We start from the raw sequence: 21719 nt of genomic DNA, 5'->3' as shown, positions 1-21719 counted from the left end.
TGTCTGGCTTCGTACCTATTACTCGGCTCACCTGTTTCCAGTCAAATTGACTTCTTTGTCCTTCCGCCTATCTCCAGCCGAGTTCCAGTGCAAGTTGAGTTTCTTGTCCTTCAGCCTACCTCCAGTAGAGTTCCAGTGCAAGTCAAGTTCCTTGTTGTCCAGCCTGCCTCCAGTTGAGTTCCAGTGTTCCTTGTTCTCTGACCAGTTTCAACATTTCTCATCCTCCGGACAGCCTCCAGTCGAGTTCCGGTGATCCTCACCCTCCAGTCTGCTTCCTGCAGAGTCCCGGCTCTCCTCTTCTGTCTTCTACTGACGATCCCACATTTCCCTGTCAAAGAGAGAAAATAAGAAAGGTGAAAAAAAATAGTTTGGGTTCTCCTGAAAATTTCAAGCAAGTAACTTCATTTCAAGGTAAAGAAAGATTAATCTCTTAAATTAAACAAAACAGAGCTCTGTCTTTTAAATAATTTATGAAAATAAGAACTAGTGTGATTTGTTGTTTTGGTGGGAATCCAAGATACCGCTGAACGTATTTCCTGTAACAAGCGCTCCCCTGAGAATTAGGAGATTAGAAATAGAGCGAGTTTACCAGAACTATTATTGGCAAGAGATTACGTCAGAACACAAAGAAGCCCTTTAGTCAAGCTGATTGTTTTTGAGTTTGGACATTGCTTCAGAGACTCTGAGAGTATTGTAAAAAGAGGAAGAGACTTGTTCAGCCTTATGGAAGGTATGCACAATGTGTCAACAATAACTGACATTATGCAATGTACAATAGTTTATGCAAGTTCAATGTATTAATGAAGTAATTCTTTTGCAGTCCAAAATCCTAAAAAAACAAGAACCCAGTATTTTGAGAAACCAGAAGTCCTGACGTCCAACACTAAATGCAGTCCAGGGTCCAGCAGTCCAATTCTGCAGTCCACAAAGCAGAAGCTGGTATTTTCTTTTTTTGTTTTCCCAAAAACCCGCACCCCCTTGAGGACTTGGGAGAGAGCAATGTACTCTTCATCGCGGTCATGTTAGTCCTCACCGGGATTCAGGAATTGTCACTGCCCCATCAGAGCGCCTGGAATTCAGATGAGTGGCTCACACAGAACAGAAAGCCACACCACAACATTACAGTTCCCTTGGAGTGAAGTCATCATGGATCACGAGTTTGTAACTGATTCAGATCATTTATCCCCTACTGAGCCATTGGCAGTTCTAGTACAAAATTTACAGGAACAAGTCCTGAAATTACGAACCGAGAATCAAGAGCTCAGGGAACACGTTCCACATCCTTCACGTAATGGAGGGATCCCTCAGGTCCAAGGCCCGTTATTAGTCCCCCGAAAATTTGGTACTCAACCCTCCACTTCCACTCCTGCTAATCCCTCTGACCACAATCTACCTGTAATAGTGACTAGTCCGACATCTGTGCCGTTACTACTTTCAACTGGTTAATTACTGAGACTAGATGGCCTGAAGAAAAACTTACCTCACTTTTTTACAGAGGCCTGAGGGATGATTTAAAAGATAGTTTATCCCATATTGTTGAATTACCAGAAGATTGCACTGAATTTATTAATTTAGCAATGAGACTAGATCATTTGTTAGGAGAAAGGAAATCTGAATGTCCTCGGAGTGAACCCAGGGCAGTTGTTTTAAAAACAGATAAAAAAGAAATCGAATAAAAAGCACAGGAACCAGAACCCATGCAAATTTGTGGGAGTTAGAGGTCCTTTATCTATTAAAGAGAAGGAACAGCACTGTAAGGCCATTCTGTGCCTATATTGTGGTAAATCCGGTCACTTTGCACGAGACAGCACAGTTAAACCTAAAAAGAAAAAAGCTGTTGCTAGTTTGAGTGTTCCTGAACTACAGCAGGAAAATGAATGCTCTCAGAGAGAACTGAGATCGCCTCTCCGAGATGGTCCCTTTAGCAGATCTCCCATTACTTGACTAATGTCCTAAACCATGTACCTAGACACCTGACTATTAGAGTAACCCTCATCCTATCCCCTCGGAATAGACAAAGTTTGTCAGTGCTCATAGGCTCAGGTACTACAGATAACTTCCTTGATCTGGCCATACCATTCAAGCTGGGAGTGTCACATGTTACCAAGGCAGTACACGAACCAGTTAGGGCAGTTGATGGGTCAGCCTTGACCTCTGTCCTTACTCGATTTCACACTAATCCGTTAACTATAGTATGTGACAATGGCCATACAGAATATACAACCCTTGACTTGATTGGCACCCCCACCTTTGGTATTACTTTTGGTATTCCCTGGCTGGAACGCCATAATCCTAAAATTGATTGGGTTTCTTGAACAGTCACCTTGGACTCCCCCTTCTGCATGACCATGTGCTATCAAGAAGCCTACTGTCCTGTGACACCCCTACATTGTGCCGCAACCAATTACCCTTTTCCCACTATTCTGCCAGAAGAATATTGGGATTTCCAAGACGTCTTTGACCCATTCAAAGCAACTCAGTTGCCACCCCTTAGGGTTTATGATTGTCGGATAGACCTAGTTCCTGGAGCAGTCCTTCCGTGCAGTAGAATATATGCATTAACAGAACCCGAGAATGAATATCTGCGCAAGTATTTGGATGAGTTGTTGGATTTGGGGTTTAAAAGACATTCTACTTCAGCCATTTTGTTGCCTCTTTTCTTCGTGACAAAACAATCTGAAGATTTGCAGGCTTATATTGATCACAGAATGGTTAACAAAGCAACCATCAAAAATCGTGACCCCTTGCCTCTGATTTCGGTCCTATTGGACCAAGCCCAGGGGTTCACCGTTTATACCAAGCTAGAATTGCGCGGTGCATATCACCTGATCCGTGTCACGGAAGGAGATGAATGGAAGACCGCCTTTCGGACAAAGTTTGGTTTGTTCGAATACACTGTGATGTATTCCAATACTTTATCAATGATGTATTACATGAGTTCCTAGTTGTCTGGGCTGTCAACTATATAGATGACATCTTGATATTCTTTAAAAAATAAGCAGGAATACACTCAGCACGTTAGGGTCGTTCGGCAATGTCTTTGTGAACACTTCCTGTATGCCAAATTAGGAAAATGAACCTTTAACACTGACTCAGTAGAGTTTCTTGGATATCACTTATCACCCAGCGGCATTACTATGGACCCCAAAAAGGTAGACATTATTATTTCATGGCCAACCTCTACAAATGATTCTTAGTTTTTCCAATTTTTATAAGCGCTTCATCCCACAATTCTCACAAAAGGGGTCCCTATACCCACCATATTAAAGAAGGGACAATCATTTATCTGGTCTCGAGCAGCGGAACAGGCCTTCACAACTCTCAAAAGAAGCTTCACCTCTGCTCCCACTTTACACCACCTAGATCCAGCCATTTTTTGTTGAAGCTGATGCTTCTCAATTTGCTCTGGGAGGTGTGTTATCACAAAAAGATCCACAAACAAGGCATTTCCATCCTGTAGCCTTTTATTCTAAAAACTCCTACCAGCTGAACAAAATTATACCATTGCTGAAAGAGAACTATTAGCTATTAAAACAGCATTTACTGAGTGGCATTATAATTTTCTGGGAGCAAAGCACACTGTCACCATCTACACTGACCATAAGAATTTGCAATTCTTTAGTTCAGTTAAGGCTTTGACCCTAGACACATGCGCTGGCTTCCCTTCTTCAACGATTTTGATTTTTTTATCACATACAGACCAGGAACCAAACAATTTCAGTCAGATATCTTGTCATGTATAGGGCACCCAAAGGTTCTTATAATCCTCCCAGTATAATACCTACAGACAAAGGGCTAGCTCTAACCACAATAGATACCTTTATGGATAATGTCAAAACAGCTTCTCATGACCTCCCCCCTTAACAGTGACTCAGAAAACCATATAATACGATCGAACAGGACTATTACTTACATGGAGGGAAATTGTACATTCCAACACAGGAATTGCATCATAAAGTACTAGTCTGGAGTCATTGATCCGCTGTGGCTGGACACCCAGGTATAAAAAAGACTTCAGAAAACTTTTTTTGAAAATTTGGGTTAAAAAACATGTGCCAAGATGTAAATTCATGCTCAACCTGTGCTCAGAATAAATCCTCACACCTCACTCCCTCTGGTCTTCCCAACCCTTGCCAATTCCCCCTAGACCCTGGCACACAGTCAGCATGGATTTTATTACAGACTTACCAGAATCTAACAAACATACTATTGTGTTAGTTGTATTAGACCTCTTGTCAAAAATGGCACATTTCGTGACACTCAAGAAATTACCAACGGCTTCTGAGCTTAGCACTCTGTTCCTAGACCATACAGTCAAACTCCATGGGTTGCCCACGAAAATTAAATTTGATCATGGAAGTCACTTCCCATCAAGATTCTGGAAGGCCTTTTGTTCTTCACTCGACATAGAAATAGCCCTATTCACTGCTTACCACCCTCAAACGGATGGTCAAACGGAGAAAGTTAACCAGACATTTGAAAAAACACTCCTGTTTCTCATTAATAGGGACTTGAGACCAAGCCCTACCATAGGCAGAATTCACATATAATAACTCGATACACTCAGGGTTAGGGTGCTCACCGTTTTATTTTCTCACCGGCACCCATCCCCGTAATCTCCCAGTAACCCTTCCAGACTTAAGGGCAGATTTGAGAGCCCCTAGTGCCTACTTGTGCCACATCAGTGTCTAAGATATTTCTGTGTGTAATTTTTGTCAGCACTTTTAACCTCTGCTCAAAGAAGGCATCAAAAGGAGGCACACCATTGTTTACAATGGGCCTCAATTGGCTTTGCAGGATTAGCATCAACATTTTTTACGCTAATCCTGCACAGCTCTGAACTAGCGTTAAACACTTGATGCTAGTTCCCTAACTACCACCATGGTATGCTGTATCTTAGATATGGCGCACACATGGTGGCATACCCTTAACTCCTTCAGCCCCCTTCGTCACTGAATGATTAAAGATTTTACAGAACATCCAATGGAAAGCGAAAAACAAGGTAGCTAAACACAAGACTAAAATTAAATACCTGACATACACAGAAGCCCTGAACCCACGTACCAAATTGGAGATTTAGTATGTCTCTCTGCTCGTAACATTACCCTAGCAGGTCCCAGGAAACTGCAACCACGTTATCTAGGACCATTCAAGATCACACAAGTCTTAGGACCAGTTACAATGAAGCTGCAACTACCTCCCAAACTTGTATACACCCAGTATTTTATGGTACAGGTTAATTTAGGGTGTGTGGTGACTTACCCTGAATAGGATTGTGGTTCCTGGTTGGACAGGGTGCACACCTCTGCCAACCAGAAAGCCAGTTTCTAACAACAATGAAAATCTAACTAAAGTGTTTGAGTTAATAAATCAAACATTGGATAGGGAAAAGTTTACTTGGGTCATAACTGTGGGCGATTTAAAAGCCAAAGTGTCAAATAAGTCATGGCAAGCCTTTGGAAATCTAGAATTAGAGGAAAGCTGGAACATTCTTGAATCATCATTCCCTAGTCATTCCAGAGCTGATAAGTGTGTAAATCTCCTCTCGAATGAATTGAAACCTCTAGGGGTTATTGTATTAAATCAAAAGCTATTTCAGCTTGGAAGGCTGTTCCAGATATTCCAGCGAAGGCTACCAGATATGGCCCCAAGAGTTCATCAATAATGGACTATGTGATTGTATCTTATGCTGTTTTTAACAGAACTCAAGGTATAAAAGGCAGTGGTTAGTGATCATGCTCCTCTTCAAATGAAAATACCTCTCCCTCTTAGCAAAGCTCCGGACTTCCGGACTGGCGCTTAGAAACAGGATTTTCCACAGTCCACATAGAAGTGAAAAATACTTGTCTTCTTTGGAACCCACGATGTATAACCTTGTTTAACAACTTGTCTTCTTTTGAAACAGCAATCCAAGGGCCAGACGCTATTGATCCTATTGGCTTTTTATGGGTCACTAATGAATACTATGGTCCTATACATGAAAGATGGCTAAAAGAACATCCTCATTCCAAAATAATATGGAGAGATAAAACGAATGTTACTTTCGAAAAAGATAAACAAACTAGTACGAAAGCAGTTTATCTTGTTCACTGTAGAGCACAGCCAACAAATTTCTCTCAGGAAAAAGTTGAAGAGGATCCCTGTAGCACAAAAGAAGTCAGTGGGATCTGACTTGGTACCATCAATAGAATAACGGAAAACAATTCTTATAGTAGCACAGACTTGTGGGACAGAAATAAAAGCATCAGCAAATTCTCTACCCGTATATGATTGGGCGCTCTGCATATCGAATGTTCACAAACAAAACAAGGGCATCAGACACTTGTTTCTCAAAAACTCCTTCTTGAATACCAACAGTCCACCAGAGAATCAAATAATTGATTATATAAATAAGGCGTTTCGGTGGCGATGGGTCCAGATGAAATTCTGGTCACTGTTTATATGCAGAATGCTGGGGTATGGGGCAAAATCCTGAGGCCTTAGTTGGCACATTGCTATGAGATTTGTTCCATCCCCAAAATGTTTGACAAATGGCCGTTTTGGACACAATAGGGAAGATTCCTGAACGAGGAATTTTAGAAGAGCTTGAAGTATGAGCCTTTGAGGGCAACATCATTCCACTGGAACAGACTTGTTTTAGGGCTAATCGATTAGTGCCAGAGAATTTTGCAGTACTACAGACGATCCTGAACAGATATCTTGTGAAAAAATGTCAGGTGGTCTACACTGCTTTTAACGATTTTTCAACTGCCTTCGATCGAGTGGAGAGATCTGTTTTATGGCATAAGCTATTTGCACTGAGCATACCGATCAATATTCTAAGATACTCTGTATTCCTCAGCATGGTGCATTATTTTATTAGGGGGGAGTAGAGGTCTCTCTCCAATTATTCTAACGCATAATGAGCTAAAACAGGAGTGTTTATTAGCGCCTTTATTATTTTCTTTGTATACCTCTGATTTCCCACAAAGATTCTGACATTTGAAAAACTCCCCTCCATACATGGGTACCACTCCAATATATACTTGTTTATATATGTGTGATATTATTCTGTTTGATTTAACACCTCTAGGGTTACAAAGAAATCTGCACCAATTATGCACGTATGTAAAGAGCCACTTTTTGAAGATAAATGTTGCACAATTAAAGGTTCTAGTCTTCAGGGGAAAGAAGAAAGGTCTAACATTTAATTGGTGCATGGAAAAACAAAAAACTAGAGGCTGTGAGTACCTATGTTTATGTGGGAAAAACGGTTGCGACATCATCTCCCATAAGTTGCAGTTTTCTACTCTAGGGAGGAAAAGAGCCTTTTCCCAAGCGAACTTTTATTGTACTAGGAGAAAGAGACATTTTAATAATTAGAAATGTATAGAACAAAGATTCCCTCAACTTTGATGGATGCTCTGGAATATACCCCTGTCTCCAGTTGGTCTTTTTAATGTAATATGAATGTAGGATTTTAAGGAAACTCTCCACTTTGATTTCACCCATGCCTGTACAGATTCTTAGGCTTAAACTTGGTCTTAATAGTACCTACTTCCAAGTGCTCGCAAGTAAACTCCGGTGGGGATAGAAGCTCATCCATGCACCTTCACTTTCTTTGAGGGCACTTCTTCGGTTAAGTCTGGGAACTGGACTGGGAGGAAAAAGCACGTTTTCTAGAAATGTGGCCTTTGCTTTAATTGTGATAAGGTTGTTTTAGAATTGTGGTTCCCGGACCAGCTGCATCCTTTTCTGACAGTCCAAGTGGACTAGCTAAGTTATTCTCATGACAAAATTTTGGAAATTTATAGCAGTTTGGCAGTACATACTTGTCTTGGGGAAGACGCCAATATTTTTACTGTCTAATAACTCATAATATGAAACGCTTTCTCTTGTTTTTTTGATAGGGCACTTCCCCTCAATTCTTTTTTGGCAAGATAGAAAGGGTCCCCGGTTGAATCTATTATTTGTAAATTTTGTGATTCAGGCTCCCAAAACATTTTTCATGTACTCAATCTCTGTCCAACAAAATGGCATTAGAAAGCAATGTTTATTTCATTTAATGGAACATTTTAAAATTACATCACATCATGCCCTTGTATTCTTAATTACGGATTCGGCGAATGAACAACAATGGTTTTCTGTATTAAACATTTTTTAACTTTTTTTCTAATATTTAAGAAAATATGAATTGTTATATTTTATTGCTTGGAACTTGTCTCTATTATTATAAAATCTTAAATGATAGACTATTAATGGATTGCACTGCTGGTCTCTGTGGAGGTCTAAATCAATTTTCAATGAACTTGAACTTGACTAGTTACCAACCCCCAAGCTGGACTGGAAGATGATTTACCAAATGTAAGGTGTCCCAGTGACTTGACTTCTCCTTTGGAAGCATTGCAGATGCTCCGGGATGGAGCACACATTGCTCAAGGAGACTATCGCATGATCCCTTCAATGTTGACTAGGCCTGAAAGCATTTTTAAAGCAGCACCTGTACCCTTAAGAGATAGAGGTGGGTTTAAAAAAATGTTTCCAGGCAGGGAATGTGCACAAAGGGATGGAGGTCAGTGGTGTAACGCAAAATTATGGACCCCCTTCCAAAATGTGATGAGGGTCCCCTGAGTCTCTCATATCTGACAGATATTCCTGGGTCTTGGGCTTAATGGGCACCCCTTTGAAGGTTTAGGGGCCCCTTGGAGGGCTGCCCCCCGCACCTCACAGGCTGCAGGGCCTCTGTTATGCCCCAGATGGAGAGGTCTTCTGTCTTATGTACAACTTCATCCCAGCATTTTCAGTTCGCAAAATGCCTCCAGTCTCATTAATATTCATGAGGTAGAAGGTTTTGTGACCCCCTGCTAATATTCATTGTGCAATGCTACTGAATAGGGAATCAGCCACATTACAGAATGCAGCCCTGTTTTCCACAAACCAGTCAGTATGCAATTTCCACCTTCTGGTTTAAAAGCAGGGCTTCGCACGTCAGAGCTCAATTATTTTAAAAGTTTGATTTTTGTCCCACATGACTATTACATTGCATGCACATTATTAGTTTTCGTAAAAAAAAATAGAACACGGCAAAAATCGTCTTTAGTTTCGCGATTAGGCAATAGATGGACGCAAGGGGAACGTACTCCATTTTGTGCGCAGAAGAAAGGTGTGCAAAAGAATAGCTTGATAGACAAAGGAAAGAGAGGCGTCATTTTGAATGTAGAGATGTCACGAGCGAGGGATTTCTGCAAAATGTGCTACCGTTTTTGCAGACGCACGTGACAAAGCAGGGGGAGAGGTGGGTGTTCACGGGGGAGTGTCAGGGAGATAGCCAGCAAATGCAAAGCCAGAGGTGTACCTCGTCAGAGCAATCAATGCCTTCTGAGAATACTCACAGGTCTGTAAGGCCTCCCCCACGCATACCTGCACTCCTAATCATACAACATAAAAGATTCAAGCTTAACTGGTGAAGATACTAGGAAAATGAATAAAACATCCATTTTCGAGGTGTCTGTAAGAGCAACAAAGCCTTTACGTGGAAAAATGGTTTCGTTGAGAAAGAAAGGAAACACTATTGTTTAAATGCCCTATCGCCTGTTGCTAACCTCATGCACGCAGAATTTCCAGTATTGGAATCTTTTACAAGTACGGTTACAAAAAAACACACTCTGCCCAAAATGTATGGGAGTGTTGTAAATTAAATATACAATTCTGACGAACAAACGCAGCTGCATGCGTGGGAGTGTTCTGAATCATGTGAACGTCGTAAAAATTCATAGTGTGCAGGCGTACCCTCTGTATCCAGAAATGTTCCGTTTTTATCTGAACAGTGCACAGTGTGCACGTGCATGCAGGTCTCCGCATGAGTAAATCCGTACAGTAGTATGCCACATATTTAACTGTGCTTCTGTACATTTCACACTCTTCCTACGTGAATGCCTTTTAAATGTTGCTAGCAGATTTGAACAGTGTGCATGTATGTGAACATCTGTGCATTTCAATGTATATGAATTGAACATCATTGGGTGAATAACACATCCAAAGAAAAGATTTTGAGAGATTTCTGAGCTTTGAAACTTAACCTGCTTAAGGTCTATTAAAAGGGACAAGTACACCCCCTGTTTCTGAAAGCTCATTAATTAGGGCTCAGATTGAAACGTTGACAATATAATCTTCAATTTCAAATTGTAAGCAGTGTTCCTTGTGGTAGCAGAAATAATTAGACTAAGATTAATTGGCGGAGTTCTGATGGGTTTGAAGTCCCCAAGCTCGACTTTAATTGACCTCGCACCTTCAGAGGAATGGCTGCTATTTGAGGATGTAATGACTCTACATTGGCGATGGGAGCATTTGTAATCAGAAGTCACAATCAAGAAAGCAGCTTTACTGCCAGAGGTTTATATTCGAGATTGCATCAAATGCAGCATGCAATAAAGGATTGAACGTGAATTCTCTTAGGAAAACGTTCAGTAGAAGTACACGAGCCTCACCCCAAGGCTTCTCTTCCATGTAAGAATGTAGATATATTGGCAGTATTTGCATTCTTATGAGGAATATGAATCTCTCCTTCTTCTCTTCTGCATTGCCCGGTGTGTGCTTGTTTATTTTAGGATTCGTATGTGGAGAGGAGGACACCTAGAGCTTTGTCGTCGGGCCCGTTTGCAGCATGTTCACTGCACAGATGTAGCGTCGTGCATGCAGGTGCAGACGCAGTAGTAAAGAGTGGGGCAGGTGGATCTGCTAGGGTGTCGTTTGGGGATCGTTATGCCTAAGGCTAAGGTCGTCCATGTTGGGCTGTGATGACCCTGTGCTCGCTTAAGTCGGAAAGTGGTGTGATTGCTTTAGCATCTGTGTGTTGAAGATGTGGAGGCGGGAGGGTGATACCAGAACTTATGAAGAGCTCTGATAGTGCTTGTCTTTATGGTCTGGTTGTGAGGCTGAGTACCTGTGAGGCTGTACTGGCTACCTGGGCACTCTGATAGTTCTCCAGGGGCTGCTTGCAGGTTTAGGTGGCCCCCAAAGCACTCACTCCATTCAACCCGCAGCCCCTCCTAGTGCTCGCATCCAGCTGAGCAGCCGACCTTCTCCCCAGTATCAAAGCACCATCTTTTCTGGCAGCTTGTCTCTTTGGGCAGGGTTAAACTTGCCCTACCGGAATGCTTAATCTTGGGCATGCAGGTCGCCATGTGCTTTGTTCATGAGTGACTGGAGCAGGCCGCTGGAGGCCTGCTGAGCCTCAACAGAGACGCAAAAGCATGTGTACCATGGAGGAAGAAGGCAGCCTGAGGTTCGTCCTGTCTCTGCAGCAGTGGACTGAGCAGCAGGCACTCCGCTTAGTTGTGGGTGGGTGGCTGCTGCAGCTACTAGCGCTTGCAGGTCATACCGGCAGCCCCTGATAGAAGCTGCAGCCCATGCCCTAGTAATGAAGAGGGTGAACAAAGGAAGAGGAGCACAGGGGTAATGGAAATTGGGTGGGTGGCATGTTGACACCTAGAGTGGCAATAGTGCTGTGCAATGTGGATTCGGTCATGATTGTCAATTGTGTGTGTAAACCAGGGCAATGTGGATACTTGCACTACAGTGGTCCTTAAAGAAATGAGCAATTTGTTTTCTGGTTTGACTGTGATGCTGTCTGTCTCTGGGCTGCAGACTGCACCAATTTCTGTCATTTGATCTTGGAATATAGGTAATCCCCCATTCAGATATTTGCATAGATTAATTTATCAATCAATGTTCCAACAATGATTTTATGATGGATGTGACAAATGACTGTGAGGAATTACTTTAGCTGTCTCATACTAAATATGACTGACAGTATGGAAGATCCAATTTGAAACTGAATTTGGTATCCCAGATCACCCACAGATATTTTGCTTTATCAGCATACAAGGTGGTGACACCAAGCGATTCGAGGGGCTGAGAGATGGTATTAACAGAGAGGACTCTGTAGCTGGAGGGCAGTGAAATGACCTGAATCTTGGTCCCATTGAGTTTTAGACTGCTGAGGTTTATCCATGGACCCACTTCATCCACACCATGTTTCAGATTGGAAAACGCGTCCTTGTGGTCACTGATACTCGGATAAGTCAGTGTCACATTTGCATAAGAATTGAATGAAAGTTATTGACCAGGATACGGAAAATCAGTTTAATTAAAAGATTAGACAAAGGGCCACTTAAAGAGTATTTTGACATCCACTGCATGGAATACAGCTAACAGGCCTAGTTGGGAGAGCCAAGAAAATAGCTCCCCGTAATCTGCCACACCGACTCAGTCATCCATGATTGACAATTGCACTGCTTCAGTTTTATAGTAGAACAGTAACTGAAGATACCCAGCAGGAATGATCCATGTGCAAATGAATCTCGACCATGCCCCAATAAAGACAATCTAGACTAAACTGCTAGGCCACGTATCCTGTGCACATGAACAAAAGAGCCCCAAACGTATTATGCCATTGGGGGGGCCATCAATGAGATGTATCCTTTAGGATGGCCAGCACATCCCCAACCTACAACAGGGAATTTTCGTCACACTTAGGGAGTCTCACAGAGAAAAACATTAAAGTGAGAGCTGAAATACTTGAATTAATCTCGTCCACTGACATTTACTGTGGCCACATTGCAATCCATCTTTAATCCAAACGGTGCCACTAGATACAGGAGCCAATCATATGCGAATACATCTAATATGGACAATCCAACCCGAAATGCTAGAAAATATGCTTTTTGCAAGGAAACGCAAGCAATCTCAAACATGTTTCAGTCTTTACGGACCTCTCACAAGTGAAGTGCAGCAGTTTGAGTCCTATGGCATGGTGAACATGGTAACCATTTCTGGGCATACCTATCTAAGATTAAGCAATACACTTACGGCGTTTCTATGTGAAAAACAAAAAAGTGATGGATAAAATGCATGAATATATCTCAGCCATTGGTAATTAATATGGCCCCATTCCATTCCATCATTGCTTTGCTCACTGTGCCACTACAGACAGATCAACCATATGCAAATCAGTACTGGTGCTGCCTTAAAGGTCCACCACAAACTGCTAAGCTATGTTCATGTAAAAAGAACACAGACAACTCCAGACCTGTTTCATCTTTGTTGAGATTAACAAGTGTATCTTGAGTTCTATGGCACAGCAAGAACTTGGGCCCACATACGGACGTAACTTTTTTCTGTAGTGCAGCACAATCAGGGTCGGCTTTAGCCATGGTGTCGTCCTGTGCGGCAATCTTTTTTGGCGCCCCTCCACCCCATGACCTGCTCATCGGATTCCCGCATTATCATCCTGCAAAAGCGCCCCTCATCTCTCTATAGCCCATCTCTTACATACATTGCGTTTGTTTTAAAGCAGTGGTAAAGTTTAGATTTACTAATCCAGTCAGCTATCCACATAAAATACAGATCTGTCCTTTGCAGCAGGCATATTAACCCTCTGTGCTACTTTATGGCAAGTCAAAATTGCCACTAGAGAAAGCTCCAATCTCTCTCTTTTGCAGGAACATTAATCACAAGAGTTATCTTGACATTTTTAATTGTTGCCTGACAACTGTACGCACATGGAAATCTGCTTCAGGTACTTTTAAATTGAAAGCTTTTGCTTTTTTTAATTACACTTTATATGGTTTTTTGATATCACGTAGACAATGCAACTCATCATTTTAACGATAGAGGACAGTTCATCCTGCAAAGAAATAGACAACATCTCACACATATATATGTTTTAACATCAAAATGAAGTGTCAACGTGGTGTGTATAGGTCCACTCCCCCAAATCGGATGCAGGTGAATCACAAACAATCATTCTTCATGAAAAACAACAAATTGAACCGATGGAACCCCCCTCGGTCCCCCTCCTCCCTGTCTGCTTCTGTGTGATCTAGCCCTATTTATCTGGTGAGATGGCATGTGGTTAATATAGGACGTGTTCACATTCCCGTGGACTGGAGTCTCGAGCGTTATTAATCCCTCCTAGTTCCTTCTCCAGGATGGGCATCACCATCCGTACCACCCATTCCTTCTGAGGTCGGGCCCGGCATTTCTTGTAAATCAGAGAGCATGACTGACTACGCTTTAAGGTCGTCTTCTAGTTTATCATTTTCACGGGTGTGATGCATCCGTACTTCCTCCTCAGTTGCTCACTCTAGAAGATTCCTCAGCCAGGCCGTAGCGTCCAGAGAGGTCAGCTATAGCCACCCTATGGCAACACGCCTCTTGGCCAGTTGGAGCCCCAGAAGAATGAACCTCCGGGTGAGATGTTTCTTTGCTGGCACTGGGAGCAACCCCAACAGTATCATATGAATTTCCATTTGTACATCCCATCCTGATGCCTTAGCCTGTCAAGAAACATACGCCATAGGGAGTGACAGTCCAGACCACATGCAGAAAGTCTGCTGGCTGAGTATTACAAGGTGGATAGCCAGCCGGTCAGGTTTAAAAGATCATGTGCAATGTCTGGGGTGTGACATACGTCTGGACAAAATTATACTTAAGGAGCTTGAAGCTCATTGTGGAGCTGACCTTCCGTACCCACTCATGTACCTTCTCACCGTCCTTGGGCGACATGGGCTGCTCCACGAGTGTCTCCCATTTAGTCTGAACAGTGAGCACCGCGTAAATCCTCCCTAAAGGCCCAAAAAGGTGAGTAATCAGTTGACGGCCCTGGGCCATCATCAGTATAGTAGTCAGCGTGGTGGATTTGATCAGTTAATCTGGAAAGGATGGCCATATTACACGGGCCGTGCTGGAAATCTTGCCCCTCTCCTAGGGAAAAAGTATCTATGGCCTCCTCTCTGGTGTTGAAGCACTGTTCGGGGGGTAAAGATCCCCCATGACTTCACATCCCCCATCCTTCCACTTCTATACTGACATTGAGTCGGCAATGGGACGGAATGGTTGAATCACCCACAAAGGCATTTCAGGGACATAGGGAGCATGACGGAGGACCAGACGAACGACACCCTTCCATGCTTGTGCCATCAGGCCGATGATGTAAGGAGCGTCCGGCGGGGTCCGGAGTTCGGACATCAGTGGGACTGGCAAGGGTTTCTCCCCATGGGTACCTCATTGCAATCTCTTTTCCCAGTTATCTTCTGCGTTGAGCCAGTGGACCACATGTTGTAGTTAAGCCACCGTGTAGTAGAGCTCTAAACATGCAACTTCCAGTCTCCCCAATCCCACGGTCGCTGCAGGGTGGTAAGCGGAGCACTTCTGCGCCTGGACTCCCATAGTAAATCAATTGTTAGTTTGTCTAGGGTTCGAAAATAGTAGGGAGGGATCTCATACAATGCATGCTGCAGGATGTACAGATGTCAAAGCAACAATATCTTCACGATGGGAATTGTTCTCATTAGGGACAGAGGCAACTCCATCCAGAACCAAACTAAGGTCTGTATTCCACTCTTCCCATATTATGTTTGGGGTATGCATGGGCAATGTGGATCAAATGTATCCCCAGGTGTCTGACTCCCGTCAGTACCCAGGGGGGCATCTACTCAAGGCAATGCAACTCTCAGGGCTTCCATGAGCTACCCCAGTGGGAACAGCTTGGATTTAGTAGGATTAACTCTTAGGCCCAAGTCCTCCCCAAACATCCAGATGAGATTACGTAGGATAGGCACCGAATAAGTTAGCTAACATAAGTACACTAACGCGCCATCAGCGTAGAGGGAGACCACATGATTGGTCTCTCCAAGCATTATGTCACATAGTCCCATTACCCATCTCAGCATCTCCACCAAGGACTGTATGGCAATGGCAAAAAAGAAGCGGGATCAGGGGGAAACCCTGTCTCATGTCCCCTAGTCAGTCGAAAGAGCTCTGACACCACTCCCCCAGAGTGCACGCAGGCAAACAGGTCAGTGTAAATGAGGCAAATCCAGCAAATAAATCCGGAGCCTAGACCCATCTTTCACAGTACACACCACAAGTACTCCCAGTTGAGGAAGTCAGAAGCCTGCTCTATATCAAGGAAGGCCAGCATGTATTTGTCTGCCAGGAGCTGTGGGGCATGATATACATGAGCCATGTTTCGCAAATTGTGGAAACCACTATGTCGCGAAATGAAGCCTGACTGGTCCTGGTGTATCAGGGTAGTCATATGGGGGAGCAATCGAGCCATCAACATGCTGATGACAATTTTCATATCTATATGAAGAAGAGAGATTGAACGATAAGCTGCAGCTGACTCAGGATCCCTGCCTGGTTTTAGTATTCTGACCACCATGCTTCATGCATGGAAGTTGGCAGAGAGCCAGCGTACAAGGCTTCCCTATACACCACCAGCAACCGGTCAGCTAGGTCACCTGCATATCATTGGTAGAATTACGCAGAAAGTCCATCACTGCCTGGAGTCCTTACAGGTTTGAGGAGCCTAATCGCGGGCAGAACATCCTCTTTGGAAAGGTGGGCATCCAATGACTCTCCGGACTCAATACCGCGGCTCTAGAGCTGCACCTCCACCAGGAACCCCTCAGGAGCCTCTGAGGACAGGCACAGCTGCTCCGTATACACTGTATTGAGGTGTACATAGATCACCCCATTGATCCCCCAGTGTGTGTAACACTGGAGCCCGTAGCTGTGGGCAGTGATCAGACATTCATCTCTGGAGATTGCCATCAAACCAATCGTGCTAGCAATGCCCCAGTTCTATCACCCTCTCTATGTAATTGATGTCGAAATGCAGTGTAGTCATGTTTCTCTAGTCTGCACCACTCTTCAAACAGCTCAGTTTTCACATTGCGCCAGACGGCCAATTTACTGAGGTCACTCTGGAGGGACTCCTCCAATTTTCCCAGTTCCTTCTCCCAGGATATATTGTCTTACTCCAGCCGGTGACGGACCCCTAATGTCATTGTAATACACACCACTTACAGGACCACCTTCATAGCTTTCCAATCTAGGGCCGTTTAGCCAGCCAATCCCCAATTATCCTCAAAAAGGTATGTCAAGGCATCCTGGACTGCCTTTGCAAACGGGGGATCAGCCAGGGCTTCCCCTCTAAGGCGCCACAGGGGAATCTTTGGGTGTTCAGGTCTGCCCCCAAAACTTAACAGAACTGGGGAATGATCGGAGAGGTAGCATGTCAGATATACCACATCAACAACAGTCAGTGCTAATTTGGGGGAGATGAAGCAATAGTCTAATTGACTAACTGTGCCCACCTCTGGTGTATAACTTGAGTACGGTTTCTGTGTGGGATGTCTCTCACGCCACACATCCTGAAGACCGAAGCCACCCAGGATATCTCAGAGTGTTGCAGTAAGTCAAGCTCAGTATGAAACTTCAGTGGATTGCCGTAGATCTTCCCATTCAGAGCCCATTCAGAGCACAGCTCATAGCACTGCAGCATCTAAATGCAGTGTCACAGCAGCCATAACCCCTAGGAAGAAGTCTGGGTAATCCTCGTTCGGGACATAGACATTAATCAGACAAATTTCACGCCCATCAAGGGTGCCCTGAAGGCTCATGTACCGACCCTCTGGGTCTGCAATGTGGTGCTGGTGCAGGCAGCGCACTCTCGTGGCCACCCAAATGAGCACCAACTGGGCATAGCCCGAAAAGGAGGTAGCATAGATTGGTCTCTCCAACAGTTACGTAGGCTGGGAATACAATGCCCCCACAAGTGAGTCTCCTCGAAGAATGCAATAGCGATCTTGTACCATTTTAAGTATGCATGCACCCATCTACACCTCTCATAATGGGCAATCCCCCAGACATTCCATGTAATAAATTTGGTCACAGCATGAAACATGAGACATGTAGATCTGTCACCCCCAACCTCATTCCCCACGTGTGCCCGATCGCACTCCTCACACACTGCTCTGTTTAGTTCCTCTCATAGACACTGCTCAGACAAAAGCATACACTGTTTCCCAAACAGCTCAACTAACATTTCAACACCTATTCCCAACTTCCCCCACCCCTTGGGCTGTGTTGCCAACCCACCCCATCGCAAGGCAAGTCAGCAATTCCCATTCCATGCCGCCACTGTTATGTATCAAAGAAGTAAGAACACTATGAAACAATACCTAACCCCAACCACCCCATCAAACTTAGGCTTCGCAAGAAGTAGGTCGTTGGGGACGGTTTGAGGCCATCTCTCTCAAGCCTCCTCCCTGCGTCTGCTATCCTCTAAGAAGATGGCATCCCCACCAAAATAATCAGAAACATTAAAAAGGAAAAAAAAAATGATATATTGAAAAGAGCACATCACCCCAGCAACAGTGCATCAAGTGTCAAACAGTTCACAGTTCCTCTTGGGCCAGCTTTAGTGGCTCATCCCATCATGACACCCCTGGACCCCCCACTAGTCCTAGTCCGTGAGGGGCAGAGGGGAGGCGTCCCAGCAAGGCCCAAGACCCCCATTTCTCCTGATGATATGGAGCCGGCACCAAACGCAACAGTGCCAAGCTCAGGGTGCCCTAGCCCCCCAGTCTCCCCGCAGATCCTTGGAAAGTTCCTCCAAGTTGGGAACCAACTCCACAGCCTTCAAGGTGCTATCAGGGCAAACCAGGATTTTCTCTCCTGTCTATTTGCCATCCTCCAAACTCTTCCAATGCCTGCATCTTTGTTTGGGGGGCAGTGTCTGGCTCTGCATAGTCTGTCAGGAGGAGGTCGTCTGGGACCGGTCCTGAGTGGAACCACCCCCCTTTGAGTCCAACCAGTCCCTGTCCTTTGCTGCAGTGAAAAAGAAAGGAGTCTTACCCTCATACTGGACCCTCAGCCTCGCTGGGAACATGAGGCTGTATTTCAGGTTGAGTTCCCAGAGCCTTTTAAACAGATAGAAATGTCTTCCTCCACTCTTGTACCCTCTGTGTGTAATCAGGGTAGATGGAAATATGGTTACCATCAAACAGCAGGGGGCCTCTTATGTAGGTGGTTTGAAGGATAGCACCACTGTCACGGAAATCAAACAAGCGAGCAATGATCTCTCTCAGTGGAACCCCAGGTCAGGGTGGATGAGCGAGTTCTCTAAGTGCTCATTAAATCGTGAAAAAGTTAGAGAGTCGTTTGGGCATCAGGACTGTGGTGATCCAGTCCTCTAGGAAGAGCTTGGTGGACTGCCCCTCTGGGAAGCCCAAGAAATGCAAGTTGTTTCTGCAGGGCCTCTCCTCCAAGTCCTCCATTTAATTATCATCGCAGGCAAGTCGCTTGTTGCTGTAAACATATTAGAGTGTCCCTGAGCGTGCTGACCTCCTGTTGAAGGGTCACATCCTGTTCCTTAGTGGTCATTTGCTCCGTCACCTTGCGTGGCTCCATACAAAGTAAGTTAACATCTATGGCAAAAAACCCAATCTTATGGGCTAGTTAATCACAGGAGTTTGTGACTGCTGCCATGAGATGCCCCTGGGAGAGGCTGGTCCCATCTCGTTTCTCTGAGCCTCAATCAATCAATCAGTATTTAGAGAGCGCAGCTACTCACCCGTCAGGGTCTCAAGGCGCCTGGGGGGGGGCTCATCTGAAGAGTCACATCTTGAGGTTCTTCCTGAAGATGGTGAGCGACAGGCTTTGTCTGAGGTGCAGGGGGAAGTTGTTTCAGCTCTTCGCTGCAGTGTAGGTAAAATATTGTCCTGCGGCAGTGGTTTTGCGGATGCGAGGGATGGTGGCCAAGGCCATCTGGGCAGAGCAGAGGGATCTGGTGGGAGTGTGGAAGGTGATGCGGTGGTTGAGGTAGGCTGGTCCTGCGTTGTGTATGGCCTTGTACGTGTGGGTGAGAAGCTTGAAGGTGATTCACTTCCCAACCGGTAACCAGTGGAGGTTCCTCAGGTGTTGGGAGATGTGCTCTGAGGTCCAGAATGAGTGTGGAGGCAGCATTCTGGATGAGTTGAAGTTTTTTTATGTTCCTAGTTGAGGAGATGGTGTAGAGGGCGTTGCCGTAGTCGAGCTTGCTTGTGACTAAGGCGTGGGTGACTGTCCTGCGACAGTCTGCTGGGATCCATCTGAAGATCTTCCGGGGTTTGCAGTTGTGTATAGTTAAGAATCTTGTTAAGTTGGGTTGGCTTATTGCTTTTTTTAATCTTTCACCATGGCGGAAACCGCAGTTATTCGCAACCTGATGAGCATGTATAGGGATTTTCCCCTGTCGTCATGACGAGAAGACCTGAGGAGTTCCCTGTGGGATCCATGTATAAGACACCATCCAGCGTCACCCTGTGGCAATGGAGGTCAAGGGACGTGGTCTAACATAGCACATACTGTCAGATGCCGCAGGTCCCCATGGTCGGATGTAGAGGCTACAGCCCCTCACAGTTCATCCATGGGTCACTGCGACCAGAGAGGGGGGTTCAATCACACAGAGGGGAGGGGCCATCTCTCCCTAGGGCCCCACCACCAGTTTCGGCTCGACTGCTGTCCACAGGGGCTTTAGTTCATCATATGGCTTCCTCCTCATGGCAAGCTGATCTTATTATTCACAATTTAGCCTGTGGCCAATGGTTAACGCTCACCCCCCTGTGAATCCAGTGACCCAGCTCTCCCAATCAGCACACAGAAGAACCCGGGCTCTCCCCATGCTACAAGCCTACCCTTTGCCAGTTGGGTCCCACTCCCCAGGTGTCAGGACGTTGCTTGCTCCTCCAGCAGCAGAATCTGCCAAAGCAGCAATAGCTACAAAATCACACTAGTACACAATCCATGTAGCAATTATTAGCCTTTTGTACCTTTGAAGGGAGTCTCCAACCAGGACGAACCCACCTAGCAGCAGACCAACAGAGGGTTGTAGCGACCTGGGATTCCTTGAGGTGTTTGGTCATTGCCTCACGGTGGCCTTCTCTTGTCTGCACTGCCAGAGGCGCCCCACCTCCTCTCTGGGGATGTCCTCCAGCAGCAGCTCACCTCGACAGGCGGCAAAGCGCAGTTCAACTCTCCCTGGATGGATTTTGCTGCCTCTGCTCAATGAGCGCCACCAGCAATCTCAGGGCTCCAGCGCCTGACAATGTTGTTGTGTACTGCCTTTTGCGATTCCGTACCAAGCCACTGCCTCCCCAGTAGCACACTCCAGGCAGCCGCAGTCGCAGGTTGTGTCCCAGTGTACTACCTGACCCCTTCAAGTTCATGGCTTCGCCACACCAGGATGTATGTTTTTCGAGAGGGGGCTCCAAGAATGCCCTGCTCTGACTCCCAGAGGCTGCACCCTCCCAGGATCAAAATAGTGTCCGCCGCGTCATCAGGGCTGCAGCAGCATCAATTGGCTCGGGCACTCCTGAGTCCTGAGATGAGCTTCCTGTAATGTGCAGAGGGCCCCCGATACAAGACCACGTTTTTGGGGTGATGCGTCTTGCAGGAGGACACAGGATGCGGATAGAATATCTAGAAGCTGGCGGGAGTGCCGAGAGGACAGTCTTTTCGGCCATCTTTCCTGGTCATGCCCGTGCTTTTAAATTGTAAGTTATTGATAAATGCAGTGCCCTTACCGTGAAGTCAGTGCCCCGCCTCCAGGTCAGAACCCTGTGTGGCTGCACTGGTCGCAGCAGCCTAAAGCCGGCCCTGATCACAATGAGGAGGCCCAACAAGCCACCAATCCCACACTCAACCCATCCATAGAGCAAAGTAAGAAATTTATTTGAAGGGGCTGAGTATCCTTGTTAGGGTGAAGTACTTAAATTACTAAGTAAACCTCATCTCAACCCCCTGGTAGCAATGGCACATACCAGACAAGCTTAATTTAGAGGCAATATTTATGCAGCACCAAAACCCGTAATAAAGTCATAACATAAGAAAAGTCTCAAATCAATTTA

The sequence above is a fragment of the Pleurodeles waltl genome, chromosome 2_2, assembly GCF_031143425.1.
Source record: "Pleurodeles waltl isolate 20211129_DDA chromosome 2_2, aPleWal1.hap1.20221129, whole genome shotgun sequence".
In the NCBI taxonomy this organism is placed as follows: domain Eukaryota; kingdom Metazoa; phylum Chordata; class Amphibia; order Caudata; family Salamandridae; genus Pleurodeles; species Pleurodeles waltl.
This window is presented reverse-complemented; position numbering follows the sequence as displayed.